This window comes from Leucoraja erinacea, chromosome 3 (assembly GCF_028641065.1).
Source record: "Leucoraja erinacea ecotype New England chromosome 3, Leri_hhj_1, whole genome shotgun sequence".
Lineage (NCBI taxonomy): Eukaryota > Metazoa > Chordata > Chondrichthyes > Rajiformes > Rajidae > Leucoraja > Leucoraja erinaceus.
Window position 1 is genome coordinate 67,125,486 of NC_073379.1, and position 19,552 is coordinate 67,145,037.

Consider the following 19,552-nt stretch of genomic DNA (forward strand, 5'->3'; position numbering starts at 1 on the left):
CAAAGATTTCCCTTTTATTTTATCGTGCAGAAATGATGGATGAGAATGCTGCCAGGACGTGAGAGACTGAGCTAACGGGAATAGCTTGGGCCTGCTGTGTCTTTATTCCTTGGAGTGCCGGAGATCTTATAGTGGTGTATAAAGCATGAGGGCCATAGATAAGATGCATGTACTTTTTCTCATGGTTGGGAAATCAAGAGCCAGAGGTTTGAGCTGAGAGTGCAAACATGAGGGGAACCTGAGGGGAAACTCTTTCACACAGAAAGTGGTACACATATGGAATGAGCTGCCAGGTGGAGTGGCAGACACAGGTACAATAGCAACATTTAAAAGAAACTCGACAGGGACATGGATAGGAAAGGTACACAAAATTGCTGGAGAAACTCAGCGGGTGCAGCAGCATCTATGGAGCGAAGGAAATAGGCGACGTTTTGGGCCGAAACCCTTCTTCAGACTGGGACATGGATAGGAAAGGTTTGGAGGGTTATGGGATAAATGCAGGTAAATTGGACTAGCTTAGATGGACACTTGGTAAGCATGGATGACTTGGGACTAAAGTCCTGTTTCCATGTTGCATCATTCAATTACAACACAAATATCCTTTACAGAATATGTAGTTATTTAAACAGGGAAAAGTATATCTTTATTTATGGTAACTAACATATCTTTAAACCAGTTATAATATTTGCACTACATCAACATGTCACGAATGTTTCAATCCAGCAGGGAAGTGTTTGTGAGGTTAATGCATTGGGCTCAGCCCTTCAGTCTGCTGTGGTAAGAAGACTTAGTGCTAACCCTTAGTTCAGATGGTAAAAAGAGACATGGGGTGATTTGATTAAGAAAGAACTGTAGATGCTGAAAAATTGAAGGTAGACAAAAATGCTGGAGAAAATCAGCGGGTGAGGCAGCATCTATGGAGCGAAGGAATAGGTGACGTTTCGGGTCGAGATCCTTCTTCAGACTGATGTGGGGGTGGGGGTGGGGAGGTCGGGAAGAAGAAAGGAAGAGGCTGATGCAGTAGGCTGTGGGAGAACTGGGAAGGGGAGGGGAAGGAAGGAGGAAAAGTAAGGACTACCTGAAATTGGAAAAGTCAATGTTCATACCGCTGGGGTGTAAACTACCCAAGCAAATTATGAGGTGCTGCTCCTCCAATTTGTGGTGGGACTCACTCTGGCCATGGAGGAGGCACAGGGCAGAAAGGTTGGATTCGGAATGTGAGGGGGAGTTGAAGTTAGAATGGTTCTTGCATTACTAATCAAGGAGAATGTCACAGCAGCTTTCAGAGAGGACACACTGGAGAATTCATCCACTGAGACAATATGGGTAGAGCTCAAAATAAGAAAGGTCCAAACTCTTTAATGGGATCTCCACTCACAATAGCCAGTGGAAAATAAAGGAACATATATGTAGACAGATTCCCCAAATATATAGAAGCAAGAATTGTTGTAGTGGGTGACTTTAACTTCCCCAATATTGACTAGGATTTCCCCAGGCTTGAAAGGGGCAGAATTTGTTTAGCGTGTCCAGGATGGGTTTCTTAAAACTGTATGTGGATAGTCCAACTCTACGAGTGTACATATTGGATCTTGCAGTTAGAAAGAAGCATGTGATTGATGGGAGAGCAATTTGGGAACAGTGACACAACTCCGTAAATTTTCAGCTAGTTAAGAATAACGATAAGTCTGGACCCATCATATTGATGCAATTATAAAGAAAGTCCTTAGAAGATTGAGGAGATTTGATATGTCGACAAATACTCTCTTGAACTTCTGCAGCTGTACAGTAGACAGCATATTGACTGGTTGCATCATGGCCTGGTTTGGCAACTCGAATGCCCAGAAATTAGGGAGATTACAAAAGATGGTGAATCACGTCCATCACGGGTACTGACCTCCCCACCATCGAATGGATCTATAGGAGGTGCAGATCAAAAAGGCAGCCAGCATTATCAACAACCCATATCATCCTGGACACACTCTCATTTCACTCTTGCCATTGGGAAGAAGCTATTGGAGTCAGAAAACCCGTGATCTCCAGGTTCAGGAACAGCTTGTTCTGTACAACCATCAGGCAATTGAACACTCTGCACTCCAACTAAACTCCGAACTACAAACAGCCTTGATTGCACTGGGGACTTGGGGCTTTGTTTTTGTTTTTGCACTATTTTGCTTATCTTTATTATTGAGCTTCCTTTTGTTGTTTCTTATAGTGTCTACTGAGTACTATGTTTACATTTCTGTTGTTCTGCAAGTAAGAATTTCATTGTTCTGTTTCTGGACATATGACAATAAAACATTCTTGACTCTTGACTCTTGACTTTCAGGGAAAGTACTAAATTGGGGTAAGGCAGATTAATGCATTATTAGGCAAGAGCTAGGAAGAGTAAATTGGGAGCAGCTGATAGTGGGTAAGTCTACGTCCGATATATGGATGTAATTTAAAGACAAGCTGATCAGAGTTCAGCATCAGCAAGTTCTTATAGGAGGAGGGGTAAAGAAGGCAAGGTAAAGGAACCTTGGATGACCAGAGATGTTCTAACATTTCAAAAGGAAACAGGAAGTTTGTGTAAGATTTCAGAAGATAAAATCAGACATAGCCTTTGAGGAATGTAAAGCAAGCAGAACAGACCTTCATTTAAGCAGGGGAGTGGAGTTAATGCAGGAACTTATATGTCGGTGAACGTCATATCTTTAGCAGAGAAGCCAATGGAAAGGATTCTTCCGGGTAGGATTTAATTGTATTTGGAAGAGAATGGGATAATGAGAGGCAGTCAGCATGGTTTTGTCTGAGGAAGATCATTTCTCACCAGCCTGAATGAGTTTATTGATGAAGTAATGAAGGTGGTTGATGAGAATTGACCAGTGGATGTTGTCTTTGTGGATTTTAGTAAGGTATTTGATAAAGTACCTTATGGTAGGCTGATCCAAAGATTATGATGCATGAAAGATTTTGATTATGATACCACAGAGTTTGTTAGTTTGGATTCAGAACCATTTACTGATAGAAGACAGAGAGTTGTGGTGGAAGGACAATAATCATGCTGGAGGTCTGTGACCTGTGGAGTTCTACATGGAGATGTACCTGGACCTTTGTTGTTTGCTAGTACATAAATGTAAATTGGTTGGTTAGTAAGCTTGTAGACAACATTGGTAGAGTTGCAGAGAGTGAGGAAGGCTATCTGAAGATACAGTGGGATTTACATTGAAACATAGAAACATAGAAACATAGAAATTAGGTGCAGGAGTAGGCCATTCGGCCCTTCGAGCCTGCACCGCCATTCAATATGATCATGGCTGATCATCCAACTCAGTATCCCGTACCTGCCTTCTCTCCATACCCTCTGATCCCCTTAGCCACAAGGGCCACATCTAACTCCCTCTTAAATATAGCCAATGAACTGGCCTCAACTACCCTCTGCGGCAGAGAGTTCCAGAGATTCACCACTCTCTGTGTGAAAAAAGTTCTTCTCATCTCGGTTTTAAAGGATTTCCCTCTTATCCTTATATGTGACCCCTTGTCCTGGACTTCCCCAACATCGGGAGCAATCTTCCTGCATCTAGCCTGTCCAACCCCTTAAGAATTTTGTAAGTTTCTATAAGATCCCCTCTCAATCTCCTAAATTCTAGAGAGTATAAACCAAGTCTATCCAGTCTTTCTTCGTAAGACAGTCCTGACATCCCAGGAATCAGTCTGGTGAACCTTCTCTGCACTCCCTCTACGGCAATAATGCCCTTCCTCAGATTTGGAGACCAAAACTGTACGCAATACTCCAGGTGTGGTCTCACCAAGACCCTGTACAACTGCAGTAGAACCTCCCTGCTCCTATACTCAAATCCTTTTGCTATGAAAGCTAACATACCATTCGCATTCTTCACTGCCTGCTGCACCTGCATGCCAACTTTCAATGACTGGTGTACCATGACACCCAGGTCTCGCTGCATCTCCCCTTTTCCTAGTCGGCCACCATTTAGATAATAGTCTGCTTTCCTGTTTTTGCCACCAAAATGGATAACCTCACATTTATCCACCTTATACTGCATCTGCCAAACATTTGCCCACTCACCCAGCCTATCCAAGTCACCTTGCAGTCTCCTAGCATCCTCCTCACAGCTAACACTGCCCCCCAGCTTAGTGTCATCTGCAAACTTGGAGATATTGCCTTCAATTCCCTCATCCAGATCATTAATATATATTGTAAATAGCTGGGGTCCCAGCACTGAGCCTTGCGGTACCCCACTAGTCACTGCCTGCCATTGTGAAAAGGACCCGTTTACTCCTACTCTTTGCTTCCTGTTTCCCAGCCAGTTCTCTATCCACATCAATACTGAACCCCCAATGCCATGTACTTTAAGTTTGTATACTAATCTCTTATGTGGGACCTTGTCGAAAGCCTTCTGGAAGTCCAGATACACCACATCCACTGGTTCTCCCCTATCCACGCTACTAGTTACATCCTCAAAAAATTCTATAAGATTCGTCAGACATGATTTACCTTTCGTAAATCCATGCTGACTTTGTCCAATGATTTCACCACTTTCCAAATGTGCTGCTATCCCATCTTTAATAACTGACTCTAGCAGTTTCCCCACTACCGATGTTAGACTAACTGGTCTGTAATTCCCCGTTTTCTCTCTCCCTCCCTTCTTAAAAAGTGGGGTTACGTTTGCTACCCGCCAATCCTCAGGAACTACTCCAGAATCTAAAGAGTTTTGAAAGATTATTACTAATGCATCCACTATTTCTGGAGCTACTTCCTTAAGTACTCTGGGATGCAGCCTATCTGTCCCTGGGGATTTATCGGCCTTTAATCCATTCAATTTACCCAACACCACTTCCCGGCTAACCTGGATTTCACTCAATTCCTCCAACTCCTTTGACCCGCGGTCCCCTGCTATTTCCGGCAAATTATTTATGTCATCCTTAGTGAAGACGGAACCAAAGTAGTTATTCAATTGGTCCGCCATATCCTTGTTCCCCATGATCAACTCACCTGTTTCTGACTGCAAGGGACCTACATTTGTTTTAACTAATCTCTTGGTTACATGTAAGGGCAGAGAATTGGCAGATTGCGTTTTATTCGAGCAAGTGTGAGATATTGCACTTTGAGAGGTCGAGTGTAAGGGAAAATTTACAGTTAATGGAAAGACCCTTAGCAGCATTGACATACAGAAGGCTCTTGGGTTCTAAGCACATAACTCCCTGAAAGTTGCAACATAAGTAGATAGTGGTAATGGTATACTTCTCTTTATCAGTCAGGGGATTCAGTATAAGAATCAGAAAGTCATGGTGCAGCTTTATAAAACATTGCTTTAGATGCATTTGGAGTACAATGTGCAGTTTTGGTTGTCCCATTACATAGAAACATAGAAACATAGAAAATAGGTGCAGGAGTAGGTCATTCGGCCCTTCGTGCAAGCATCGCCATTCAGTATGATCATGGCTGATCATCCAAAATCAGTACCTCTTTCTGACTTTTTCCCCATATCCCTTGATCCCTTAGCCCTAAGGGCTAAGTCTAACTCTCTCTTGAAAGCATCCAGTGAATTGGCTTCCACTGTCTTCTGTGGAAGAGAATTCCACAGATTCATAACTCTCTGGGTGAAAAAGGTTATCCTCATCTCAGTCCTAAATGGCCTACCCCTTATCTTAAACTGTGATCTCTGGTTCTGGACTCCCCCAACATCGGGAACATTTTTCCTGCATCTACTCTGTCCAATCCTCTAAGAATTTTATATGTTTCTGTAAGATAACCTCTCATCCTTCTAAATTCCAGCGAATACAAGCCCAGTCGACCCATTCTTTCATCATGCATCAGTCCTGCCACCAGGGATTAACCTGATGAACCTACGCTGCACCCCCTCATTAGCAATAATGTCCTTCCTCAAATTAGGAGACCAAAATTGCACACAATACTCCAGGTGCGGTCTCACCAGGGCTCTGTTCAACTACATTAATACCTCCTTGCTCCTCAACTCAAATCCTCTCGCAATGCTAATGAGTCTGTCATACAAGTTTGCCCTGTGGTCCACAGCCCAGCCATACAATCCAGTACACATCCCAGTTGTCTCCACCTTTCCTTATCTCCTTCAGTAGCCTCCTCCTGTAATCGAAAGATGTCTTGGATGGTTGGCAACAGTTTCTCCAAGAGGGAACTGTTAGTTACAATTTTAGTCTGCCCCATCATTTTAGGTACCCCCACCTTATGTTCCCAAGATATTTTCTGAGCTACTAAGTTGGCATTCCAATTTCCAATGTCTACTGGGGTCTGTCCTTTAGTATGGGCGCTACACTTCATTACAGAGATTTGTCTAGGTAGCATTAAGGCCTTCAATAAATCTGTCACCAATTGTTCGTTTGATATTTGGGTACCTGCAGAAGTTAGGAATCCCCTATTTTTCCATAATTGTCCAAATAATGTATCAATGTAAATATTTACTTTTAGATTTTCCCCAATAATACAAGGCCAAATTAAAGGGAATAATTCAGCTTGCTGTGCTGAATAGGGTGACTCAAAGGCAGCTGCTTCTACAATCTCCGTCTTTTGATCAACAATTGCATACCCAGACAATCTCTCACCGCACGGTCCAATCGATGCACTCCCGTCCACATATAATGTGGTGTCAGAGTCTTCCATGGGTGCATCCCTCAAGTCCTCTCACACTGATGTTTCTTCCTCTATAACAAATAGACAGTCATGTCCTGCTTCTGATTGCTCTTCTGGGGGTGAAATAAGAAAAGAGGCTGGGTTAATCAATGTACAATGTTTGAACTGCAATTTCAGATTGTTCAACAGATAGATCTCATACTTATTTTGGCGGGCCATTGTTAAGTGCTGGGTTTGAAGCTGCCCCAACAATGCCGATACCGAATGTGAACTGTACGCTACAATTTCCTGGTGTCAAATTCGCATTTGTAAACTATTGTAGATTGCAGTTAAGATTTGAGTGCAAAGAGGATGTCTCCTAGCTATTGGATCTAATTTAGAGGAGTAATATGCAACTGGTCTATGTCTATCCCCATGCTTTTGAGTTAGTACCGAAGTGGCACAGTCAGATAGAATTGTACAATACAGCTGGAAAGGACGATCGTATAATGGTCTTCCCAATGCCGGGGCTTGCATCAATGATCTTTTTAAGTTTTCAAAGGCCTCCTGTGCTTTCTTTGTTAATTTAAATTTGCCCTCCTTGCGGGTTTAGGGTGTTAGCTCTTTTGTTTCTAGAGCTATATTTGGAATCTAGGGTCAGCAATAATTAACCAAACCCAGCCATTGTCTCATTTGTTTGGCTTCTTTTGGGATTGTAAATTCGCAGATAGGTTTGAGCCTGCTCTTTTCAAGACTCCTTTCAGTGGCCGAAATTATAATTCCTAGAAATTTTACTTTCTTCTGAGCTACCGGTACTTTTGATGGTGAGACCACATATCCTAGATCAGCTAAATGGTTTAGTAGTTCTGCAGTATCTTTCCGATTACTGGATTCATTTTTGCTGGCCACTAATAGATTATTGACATACTGCACTAATGTTGAATTCATTTTGAACTTCAAGGTAGTCAGTTGATCCTGCAGGCCTGGATACACCTGGAAAATAAAGTAGGCAAATTGATAAATCCTTGAGGCAATCTGGTCCAGGTGTATTGTTGGCCCTTGTATGTGAAGGCAAACAAATATTGGCTGTCTTCAGGAAGAGGAAGAGAAAAGAATGCATGTTGCAAGTCGACTATTGAAAAACATTTTGTTTCAGCCGGTATTTGGGCTAGGAGATGGACAGGGTTTGGCACTAGGGCATGAAGTGGTTCCACAATAGAATTGATTTCCCTTAGGTCTTGCACGAGTCTATATTGGCCCTCCTTCCCCGGCTTTGGAACGGCAAGAATAGGGTTGTTACAGATTGACTGGCACTTCACCAATATTCCTTGTTCTAGCAAACCCCAAATTAATTTGTCAATGCTGCTGATGGCCTGTAGTTATAATGGATATTGTTGGATTGAAGGAAGTGTTACTACATTCTGGAGAGCTACACGGATGGGATTGCTGTTCATGCATCCTACCTGAGCTGTGTCCTCCGCCCACACTTGAGGGTCCATATACTCGTATACCTCACTCCCTAGATTATGACGTAAGCGGGTAGCAACTTTCCTTGGGGCCTAATAAAATTCAACAACATATTGATTAGACAAATTTTGTTTTTGATAATTATTTGTGTCTGCCAAGGTAATTGCCTTTCTTACCATCGTTCCTAGGTCTTTAGCTTTGGCCGGGAAATTCACCTTTCGGGTGACAATATTGAGGGGAATTTACTCAATTTCTGTAATTTAAGTCACCCGATTATTCCATATATAATTCAGAGAATTGCGCTAAAAATGCATCTGCTCCTTCTCCCCTTTTTGGTCTTACATCTAGTATTCTGGCTAAATCGATTGGTTTTTGAAGCCCTTGGGCTGTTAAAACAACCTCTTCCCTTGCACCATTGTCCGCGATTATATTTGCAAGAGCTTCATGTGACGGATGCCCTAAATTCGTTAGGAATCTGGCATGCTCGCTTGGGATCATTATTTGCTGGATCACCGCCAATAAATCTCGGGAGTCTGCGCGATAAACACGCATTGTAGTTCTTAAGTGATCCACAAAAGAAGCGGGTGATTTTGTACGATCGTGTATTTGACTTAAAATTGCCATCATCTCATTAGGCTTCCATGGGGAATAGATGCTAATTGTACGGGGATTATTTGCATTCACTGCTTTGGTTGGATCAAAAGAAGGATTAGGCATTTCCCTTTCAGGGAACTGTCTAAGGGTTGTTTGTTTAGTTTCAAGATCTACCTTGGCTTCTTCAATTGTTGTCTCACCCCCAAATGTATCTTTCCCTTCACGGGATTCACGGTACCTTCTAAATGATTTTGTTTCTTCGCTAACTGCTTGTCCAACTTGACTAGAGGTACACTCTTCTTTCTCCTTAACTAATTGAGTTATTTTTCTAGTCTGGCTTCTTGTACCGTGAACTCTAGGACTATCTCTAATGGATGGAGCGGTTGGGTTTAAGGAAGTCTGTGCCGTGGAATCTAATTGTGTATTCCATTCACAAGCTCCACAATGTGTATGTGACATGGAGATTGCAAGATGAATAAGGTGGTGGAAATTCCTAATTTTAACACTTTCCCAATCTTCTAAATAATCATCGTTATCCCCCTCGTAACCAGTGTCAACCATTGGATCCTCACGCTTAATACTTATGGATGCCAGTTTTTCTGTGGAAGATTTTCTTTTCCTCTTATCTTTAATACTCTCAGGCTCCTCCCTTAAGGACCTGTGCCACTGTACGAGCTAATTCAAGAGTTCTCCCAAGTTTCTCCTGATTTGAACTCGGAGAATTACGGTAATAACCACTCGGGGCTCTCGTGGACATTTTTCAACATGTTGAAAGATCTTCACAAGTCTTCACGAGCCTACCGTTATTCCCGAGTACCTGCCGTTAGCGTTACGAGCCCCTAAGAGACGTTCCGAGCTCCGATGTACCCGCTACGTACATTCTACGTGCTTACCACTAGTTTGATTTTTTTTTAAAATATTTTTTTATTAGAAGCATATACATATTATAACCAAAACACAATTTGTTTATCAATTACATATTAACACAGCGTCTATTTACTTATTTTTTAATAGATTTTTTGAAAGATAGAGCTATAGAAAGAAAAGAGAGGAAAATAAATCAATAAATAAATAAATTACCAATAACATAATTTGGAGATAGGTCCGTAGATTATAAAGTGTAATTATTCATCCAATCCTGGATTCAAGTTTCAGTCAAGCTTCCGTGTTCGACCAATTTACCCTTTCAGAAAATCAATAAATGGAGACCATATTCTAGCAAACAATTCTGGTTTGTCAATTAAGACAAGTGTAAGGTCTCAGACACCTCCATAATCCACATTTTAATTGTGGGGGTTGTTAGGTTTTTCCAAAATTTTAATATTAATTTTTTCCCAATTATTATACTATAATCAAGGAAATTTATTTGGTTTGTTGTAAGTTTTAGACTTTGTTCTGATATTCCTAATATTAATATGATTTTGGATCAGGATCCAATTGGATATTAACAACTTCAGAAATAATTTTTAAACTATCCGTCCAAAATATATACTGTATAAATTTATACAGTTTACAAAAGTATGAATTAAATTATATTGCCATTTGTCACAGATAGGAGAAATATTTGGAAAGATTCTATTTAATTTTGTTTTAGAATAGTGCAGTCTATATAATACTTTAAATTGTATTAAAGAGTGTCTGGCATTTAACGAGCATTGATGTATATGTTGTAAACTTTCATCCCATATATCTTTCATTATAGGTTGAGCTAGTTCATTTTCCCATGCTTGTCTATATAGTTCCGTTGATGGGACCTCACTATCTAAAAGAATATTATAAATGTGAGAGATTAATTTATCTGTGTTTTTTTTAATTGTATCTTTAGTATTATACCCATAGACTTCTGGATGGGCTCTAACACTTTCTGCAAGTGGTTCAATAGCTAGGGCGAATAACAACGGAGACAATGGGTTTCCTTGTCTACAACCTCTAGATAAATTAAATTCGGGTGATAACATTTGATTTGTCAATATTCTAGCTGTTGGGCTAGTATATAGGAGTTTAACCCATATACAAAACTTCTCACCCAATTGAAAATTTCCATCACCGAAAATAGATAGGGCCATTCCACCTGATCAAATGCTTTTTCATTATCTAACAAAGTAACTGCTAAATCTACCTTAGCTATTCTATTTGAATATATAATATTAAATAATCGTCTCAGATTATAAAATGAATAACATTTTGGGATAAAACCTGTTTGATCGGGATGTATTAATTTATGAATCACTAAACTTAATCTATGATTCTTTTTAAAACTCGGGAGAGCTCTTGAATTACCTCGTGCAGTGGGACAGGCCCTTCATGCTACCTGGAGGTTCAAATGCTTCAGTATCCTCTAATTTTATCTCCCGCTTTAGAGTTGCTTCCTTCCAACTTGCCATTCTTTCCACCGCTCTACCCCCTTTCTGTTCCTCGTAATAATTATTCCACAGTTAAATTAATTATTTTGCCTCTGCACTAGCGCTGCATTGCCAGACAATCGGCTGAATATATTTCAATCCTTTTACTGTATCTATGCCCCTTTGGGCCATAATTTGCTCCCTAATTCTCTATTTAATACTCTGGAAAGAATTCTCAATCGGTCAGCTTTTTGTAGAAATTCACTGCATATTTCTTGTAATGGATTTTCAAAGTCAGCAGTCATAACTTTATTTATGTGGTTCCCCGTTCTATTGGATATGGAAACAACTCTCAAGCTACTCACACTTCTTAACATTTTACCCCTTTCTAATTTCCGAAACTGCCTAGGTGATTTTTAAACAATATTTAAAAATTAAGGTGCTCCAGGAAACAACCAACCACAATCACACACGTTCCCGCAGCCCGTTTCCTATCCCTGACAATCTAAGCACATGCAAATGAGCTTTAAACACGCAAGCAAAATCAAATACAGAAAATATATTATTCCTCTTTTTATAGGTATGCCTAACCACATTCCTGTATAAACCATAAGCATTCGTCTAATAGAGCATTTGTTAACGATATAGTCTCAAAATTAAATTGTAGTATTTTCAACCCCTCCTCATGGTGTGGTCAGTCAATGGAACGATTCCTCCCCCGAGACAGCGATCAAAAGAATACAAACCCTGATTGAACCACTAAGAATCAGATTCCCACAATACTACGATCCCAATTTACACAGATCCAAATATTCAATTCAAACCCACTTTTACTCAAGTTATCTAACACCCAAAAATCCTTAAGCACATACACAGACAATACAAGTAACGGTACGTGATCTTAACACACTCTAAATCTCAACACATTATAAATATTTTTACACAATAATAATAATAATAATAAATAATAATAAACTTTATTACGGACTCGAGGTCCCGACAAGGGGAAACATTACAACAAATGCATTGCATATTAAAAAATATCATAAAGTACATATAAAATCTTAGTATATCATTTATAAAAGCATTATAAATTATATTTAAAAAAAACACAATACACGAGTTAAAAATCCAGATTAAAAGAATGATCAATGTCCTACAATGAGACAACGAGACAGTGTCGCCACAGCTGGGATTCGGAGCGTGTAGTGCTAACCCTTATGTTTGACAAGGCCACAAGAATTACATTTTTACAGTCATTTATCCTGCAAATGAATTTAGGATAGCATCTAAAGTACTGACTCCTGCAGTCACAAACATATTATTAGCACCACACCATCTAGGTTTCCTTAGCAGTGTTCTCATGGCATCGTTATATGCCACGTTTAGTCTCTGCAAACTTGTCTTCCATAGTTCGACCACAGGGGCGCAGTGTAGAGGGGTGTGCAGTATGCTCTAAATAGAGACATCTTCACCACATCTGCACACGCACCAAATTTACGCAAGAGAATATTCGCCTGTACATACAGCATGCGTCGTTGCCTATAAATATCCTCATCATCTGTCATTTGTTCTGTAATAAAATGCCCTCGATATTTTACCTTATTACAGACACTAAGATTATTGTCAGACAATTTAAAATCAGGAAATTTTAGACATTTATCCTCTTTGGTTCTACAGATCATGACAGCACTCTTACTAGCATTATATTTGATATCATGTTCCACACCATACACAGAACATATAGTAAGGAGCTGCTGGAGACCAGCGCTAGATGGACTAAGGACCACAAAATCATCTGCATACATAATATGGTTCCCTAAAATATTACCAATCACGCACCCAGTGTTACAGGCTTTTAATTGTTTGGACAGATCATCAATATATAGATTAAAAAAGACTGAGGACAAAATTCCCAATTTTTAAGAAAGGTGGGAGAGAGAAAACATGGAATTATAGACCAGTTAGCCTGACAACAGAGGTGGGGAAGTTGCTGGAGTCAATTATAAAATATGAGATAGCTGAACATTTGTATAACAGTAACAGGATCGACCCGAGTCAGCACGGATTTACGAAGGGGAAATCATGCTTGACCAATCATCTGGAATTTTTTGAAGCTGTAACTAGGAAAATGGACAAGGGAGAACCAGTGGATGTAGTGTACCTGGACTTTCAGAAAGCATTTAATAAGGTCCCACAAAGGAGATTAGTGGGCAGAATTAGGGCACATGGTATTAGGGGTAGAGTGCTGACATGGATAGAGAAGTGGTTGGCAGACAGGAAACAAAGAGTAGGGATTAACGGGTCCCTTTCAGAATGGCAGGCAGTGACTAGTGGGGTACCGCAAGGCTCGGTGCTGGGACCGCAGCTATTTACAATATACATCAATGATTTGGGTGAAGGGATTCAAAGTAACATTAGCAAATTTGCAGTTGACACCAAGCTGGGTGGCAGTGTGAACTGTGAGGAGGATGCCATGAGAATGCAGGGTGACTTGGACAGGTTGGGGGAGTGGGCAGATGCATGGCAGATGAAATTTAATGCAGATAAATGTGAGGTTATCCACTTTAGTAGCAAAAACAGGAAGGCAGATTACTATCCAAATGGCATCAAGTTGGGAAAAGGGGAAGTGCAACGGGATCTGGGGGTTCTTGTACATCAGTCTATGTAAGTAAGCATGCAGGTACAGCAGGCAGTGAATTAAGCGAATGGCATGTTGACCTTTATAACAAGAGGAATCGAATATAGGAGAGGTCCTTCTGCAGTTGTACAGAGCCCTAGTGAGACCACATCTGGAGTATTGTGTGCAGTTTTGGTCCCATAATTTGAGGAAGGAGATTCTTGCTATTGAGGGAGTGCAGCGTAGGTTTACAAGGTTAATTCCCGGGATGGCGGGACTGTCATATACTGAGAGAATGGAGCAGCTGGGATTGTACACTCTGGAGTTTAGAAGGATGAGAGGATATCTCAAGTCAAGTCAAGTCAAGTCAAGTCAAGTCAAGTTTATTTGTCACATACACATACGAGATGTGCAGTGAAATGAAAGTGGCAATGCTCGCGGACCTTTGTGCAAAAGACAAACAACCAAACAACCAAACTAACTATAAACACAATCATAACACACATATTGTTTTACATAATAAATAATGGAAGAAAAAACGAGTTAGTCTCTGGTAGAGTTAGTCCCTGGTGAGATTGGCGTTTACAGTCCGAATGGCCTCTGGGAAGAAACTCCTTCTCAACCTCTCCGTTCTCACAGTATGGCAACGGAGGCGTTTGCCTGACCGTAGCAGCTGGAACAGTCGGTTGCAGGGGTGGAAGGGGTCTCTCATGATATTGTTGGCTCTGGAGTTGCACCTCCTGATGTATAGTTCCTGCAGGGGGGCAAGTGAAGTTCCCATAGTACGTTCGGCCGAACGCACTACTCTCTGCAGAGCCTCCTTGTCCTTGGCAGAGCAATTCCCAAACTAGATGGTAATGTTCCCGGACAAGATGCTTTCCACCGCCGCTGCGTAGAAGCATTAGAGGATCCTCGGAGACACTCTGAATTTCCTCAATTGCCTGAGGTGGTAAAAGCGCTGTCTTGCCTTACTCACGAGTGCTGAGGCGTGTGATGCCCATGTCTTATCCTCGGAGATGTGGACTCCCAGATATTTAAAACAGTTCACCCTGTCCACAGGATCCCCATTTATCCTCAATGGAGTGTACGTCCTCGGATGATGTGCCCTCCTAAAGTCCATGATCAGCTCCTTCGTTTTTTTGATGTTCAAGAGGAGGCTGTTGTCCTGACACCAGAGTGCTAGACCAGCCACCTCCTCCCGGTAGGCCTTCTCATCATTGTCTGAGATCAGGCCCACCACCACAGTGTCATCGGCAAACTTAATTATTGAGTTGGAGTTGAACCTAGCCACACAGTCATGTGTGTACAGGGAGTACAATAGGGGGCAGAGGACGCAACCCTGGGGCGATCCTGTGCTCAGGGTGAGGGACTTCGATGTATTCCCTCCCATCTTGACTACCTGGGGCCTGGCGGTGAGAAAGTCCAGGACCCAGGCACACAGGGAGATGTTGAGCCCCAATTCCATTAGCTTCCCGGCCAGTCTGGTGGGGACTATCGTGTTGAAGGCTGAACTGTAGTCTATGAACAGCATCCTCACGTAGCCCCCCTTCTGGCTGTCCAGATGGGAGAGAGCGGTGTGCAAGACCTGGGAGACCGCATCGTCCGTGGATCTGTTCGGACGATATGCGAACTGCAACGGGTCCATGTTCCGAGGGAGGAAGGCGCAGATGTGTTTCTTCACCAGCCTCTCAAAGCATTTCATGACTACCGAGGTAAGGGCCACCGGACGGTAGTCATTCAGACAGGCTGGGGAGGCATTTTTTGGTACCGATACAATGATGGATTTTTTGAAGCAGGCAGGGTCCACGGACTTGTCCAGGGAGAGGTTGAATAATGTAGTGAGCACTGGAGCTAGCTGCGTAGCACAGGACTTGAGTACTCGCCCCGAGATGCCATCGGGGCCTGCAGCTTTTCTCGTGTTCACCCGTGTCAGAGCCCTCCTCACGTCGTGCTCGGACGGCGAGAATGCGTGCACATTCCTCCCTTCAGCTTCGGTAGCCAGCCCGCTGGCGGTATTGTCGATAGTCGGCAGACCTGGAGTGGTGTTGCCCCTCTCGAAACGAGTGTAAAAGAAGTTCAGGTCACCAGCTAGGGAGGTGCCGGCACTTGCGGATGAGGGAGGGGTGCTCCGGTAGTTGGTTACAATCCGTAGCCCCTGCCACAGGCGTCTGGTGTCCTGCTGCTCCATCTGTAACTCCATCTTGTCTCTGTACCTTCTCTTTGCGTCCTTCACCACCCTTCGCAGTCGGTACGACTCTGCGTTGTAGACGTCCATGTTTCCTGATGGCAGGCCCAAGTTGTAGGCAGCGGTGCGAGCATTCAGGGCCACACGAACAGACCTGTCTACCCAGGGTTTTTGGTTCGGAAAGGTGCTTACCCTTACCATGGGGACGATGTTGTCGGTTACTGTTGCGATGAAGTCCGTGACTGTTTCCGCGAACTCACTGACGTCACTGGAACTTGCTTCGAACATATTCCAGTCGACATCACTCAGTGCATCTTGCAGCATGGCCTCTGACTGGTCGGACCACCGTTTTACGTCCCTCGTCTCTACCGCTTCCCGAACTATCCTCTGTTTATATCTCATTGAAACATATTAGATTGTTAAGGGTTTGGACACGCTAGAGGCAGGAAACATGGTCCCGATGTTGGGGGAGTTCAGAACCAGGGGCTACACTTTAAGAATAAGGAGTAAGCCATTTAGAACGGAGACGAGGAAACACTTTTTCTCACAGAGAGTGGCGAGTCTGTGGAATTCTCTGCCTCAGAGGGCGGTGGAGGCAGGTTCTCTAGATACTTTCAAGAGAGAGCTAGATAGGGCTCTTAAAAATAGCAGAGTTGGGGGATTTGGGGAGGAGGCAGAAACAAAGTACTGATAGGGGATGATCAGCCATGATCACATTGAATGGCGGTGCTGGCTCGAAGGGCCAAATGGCCTACTCCTGCACCTGTTGTCTATTAGTGGCCAATATACAAGGCTTTTAGATAGGAACATGGATATGCAGGGGATTATCTTTACATCATTTTCAGGCTTTGTTGGCCGAAGGGCTCCTGTGCTCTTCTATGTTTTAAAAGCAATGTCTTTGACTAAGTTACCCTAATAGCTCCTCAGAGCCTCCTGTCAGATCTGGTTTGATTACATTTTTGTTCACATTTTTTTTTAAAGTGAAAGCTCAGATTAAAATGTCTTTTCAACATCCAGTAACGGATGGACAATCAGTTTGACAAATCTCAGACAGCTTAGTCAAGGGAGGTGGTGGTAAGGAGGTGGAGATGGATGGCTTTGGGCCGACACTAGGAACTGGTGCTTTTTCACATGTACTTTTTGAGAGCTACAGTCAAGGAGCAGCACATAGATGCCTTTCCGAGCAGGGTCTGGAACGCTACCAAGGATAGATTTTTTAAAGGAGTGAGGTACATGCTGTTTAAAACAAAGACAGACACAAAAACCTGGAGTCACTCAACGGTAGCACACTCTGGAGAAAAAGGTGATGTTTCGGGAGAGACACATCTTCAGACTTAGTTTCGATTAGGATGTCTGAAGAAGGGTTCACGAGGCCACCTAATTTTTCTCCAGAGATGCTATGACCCGCTGTACCCATCTTTTTAGTTTTTTCAATCTGACTTGCCTGCTGAGTTACACCAACATGGTCCGTGTTCACTATGAACATGAATTATTTAATTTTAGGTATTACACTTCTCCTCTCTCTCCCCCGCCCAGTGAGCCCCCCCCCCCCCCCCCCCCCCCCCCCCCCCATGCAGTAATTGTCGGTTAACCACAAGTTTTGCAACGCTGGTTCCCTCTTGGGATCACACTATCCCTAGCCAACAATTGGCCTATCAGGGAACCAAATATAGACATAAAGTGCTGGAGTGACTCAGTGGGTCAGGCAGCATCTCTGGAGGAAAGGGTTAGGCGACATTTCGGGCCGGGACCCGACCTTCAAAATACCCTGCTGAGGTAATCTGTTGTTGGCCCTGATTTGACCCGGTCTTTTCTTGCTTCCAGTTCCCCCCTACAATCATCCTGAAGAAGGGTCCCGACCCAAAATGGAATATATTCCTTTTCTCCATAGATGCTGCTTGGCCCGCTGAGTTACTCCAGCATTTTGTGTCTAACTTGCTGATTCAGACAGTTTTTGATTTACTCTGAAACACACGTTGGAAACTTAAACTTGGGCGCAACTAACATCGTCTTACTACCGTGGGAACTCTTTAACTCAGCGGGAAGGCAGCAGTTAATTGTTGTTCCCTTCAGTTTCCCAGGGGGTCGGGACGGGACTGGAGTTGGGAGGGAAAGGTGGGGGACTGGAGTTGGGAGGGAAAGGTGGGGGAGTCGAGGGAGAGGAGGGGGAGACAGATGAGGGTGTCTTCATTTACTGGCGGCGGGTGTCTGTCACTGAAACAGGCAGGTGAGATTTCACATCCACCTTGTGTGTGCCTCTCTCTCTCTCTCTCCCTCCCTCCCTCTACCACAGGCTGAGAGACTCTGCCTCAGTAAAACTGTGCTCACTCCATCTGTGTCTCCCACATGCACAGTAGAACTCTGCTTTGTGTGTGTATATACCAATTCAACCAAGGGAGGATATTTATAGTGTGTGAAACAAAAAGTGACATCATTTGTGCCACGTGATGATTTAACAATGTCATTCAAGATTTAACGGGAAAGCTCGGGAGACGGACAAGTCACTCGCACAAATAACAGAAATGCCGAGTACCGCGGGAACTCTTTGTCTACCCCCCCGTTATATCGTGTGATATCGTGCTAGACCACGACCACTTCACTCTGGCTACATCTTGCGTCAAGTCGCCCCGTGAAAAAGGCCTATTACTGTACACCTTATACACTCATGACTGTGCAGCCAAAATACCAATCCAATTCAATTGACTAATTTGCAGATGACACCATCGTAGTGAGCCGGACATCGTCTGGAGAAGACGGAGTACAGGAAAGTGATTGGGATCCTCGTAGCCTGGTGCCAAGACAACAACCTTTCCCTCAATGTCAACAAGACAAAAGGAGATTTGGACAAGTACATGTATAGAAAAGGTTTTGATGATTATAGGCCAAATACAGGCAGATCGGCACAGCCTCTCCTTTGAAATCGACCTTTATGAATCACTTCTGCACCTTTCCAACTGAATAACATTACATGCCGATCAAAGTAACTTGGTTAGCATGGACAAATTGGACTGATGGCTTGTTTCCAGGCTGATTCTTCAGGGATGACAGCAGATCTGATCAGTTGCAAGGGAAATGGAACTATAAATATTTGCAGTCAGTATAAGTAACCATAGCAATACTTATACCACTGTTAGTGACGTTTCTTAGGTGCCCAGACATCCAAATTAGGAAAGGAAGCAGGAAAGGCTGGATCAATTAGGTAATTGCCTTTGCAACACTGCTGGGGGCCAGGATGAGAAGGATCATTTCCCTCTGTAACCTTGCCCCTCCCCACAATCTGTCTGCTCTTCATCCATGACCATGCTCTGAAATCAGAGTGCATCATCTATCCACCCAACTTCCATCCGCCCCAATCTGATCACCAGCAGTACTCACCCCATCTGCTCCTGTTTCTCCACAGATTACTGCTGGATCCTACTTTTGACTACTATTTGCTCCCATCAGCTGCCATTCATTGTTGCCAGAGACTGTTAGCGGCCCCAAGTGACCAGCTCACACAACCATTCTCTCACTCTACCTCCCAGGCTCAGCTCGATCATTTGTAACAAGACACATTCATGAATTTAGACGGAGCTATTATTCTCAACGTTTCTTGTAAAATGGGTCCTGACAGTTCATGATTAAAAACGTTTCAGTCTTTAGCCATTGCCAATTTATATATTGAGACAAACTGCTTTCTATCTATGAGACTGAGCAGCTCCATGATTTATCTTGATGAGGGGGCATGAAGGGAATTTTCTCCCTACTTGGTAAAATAT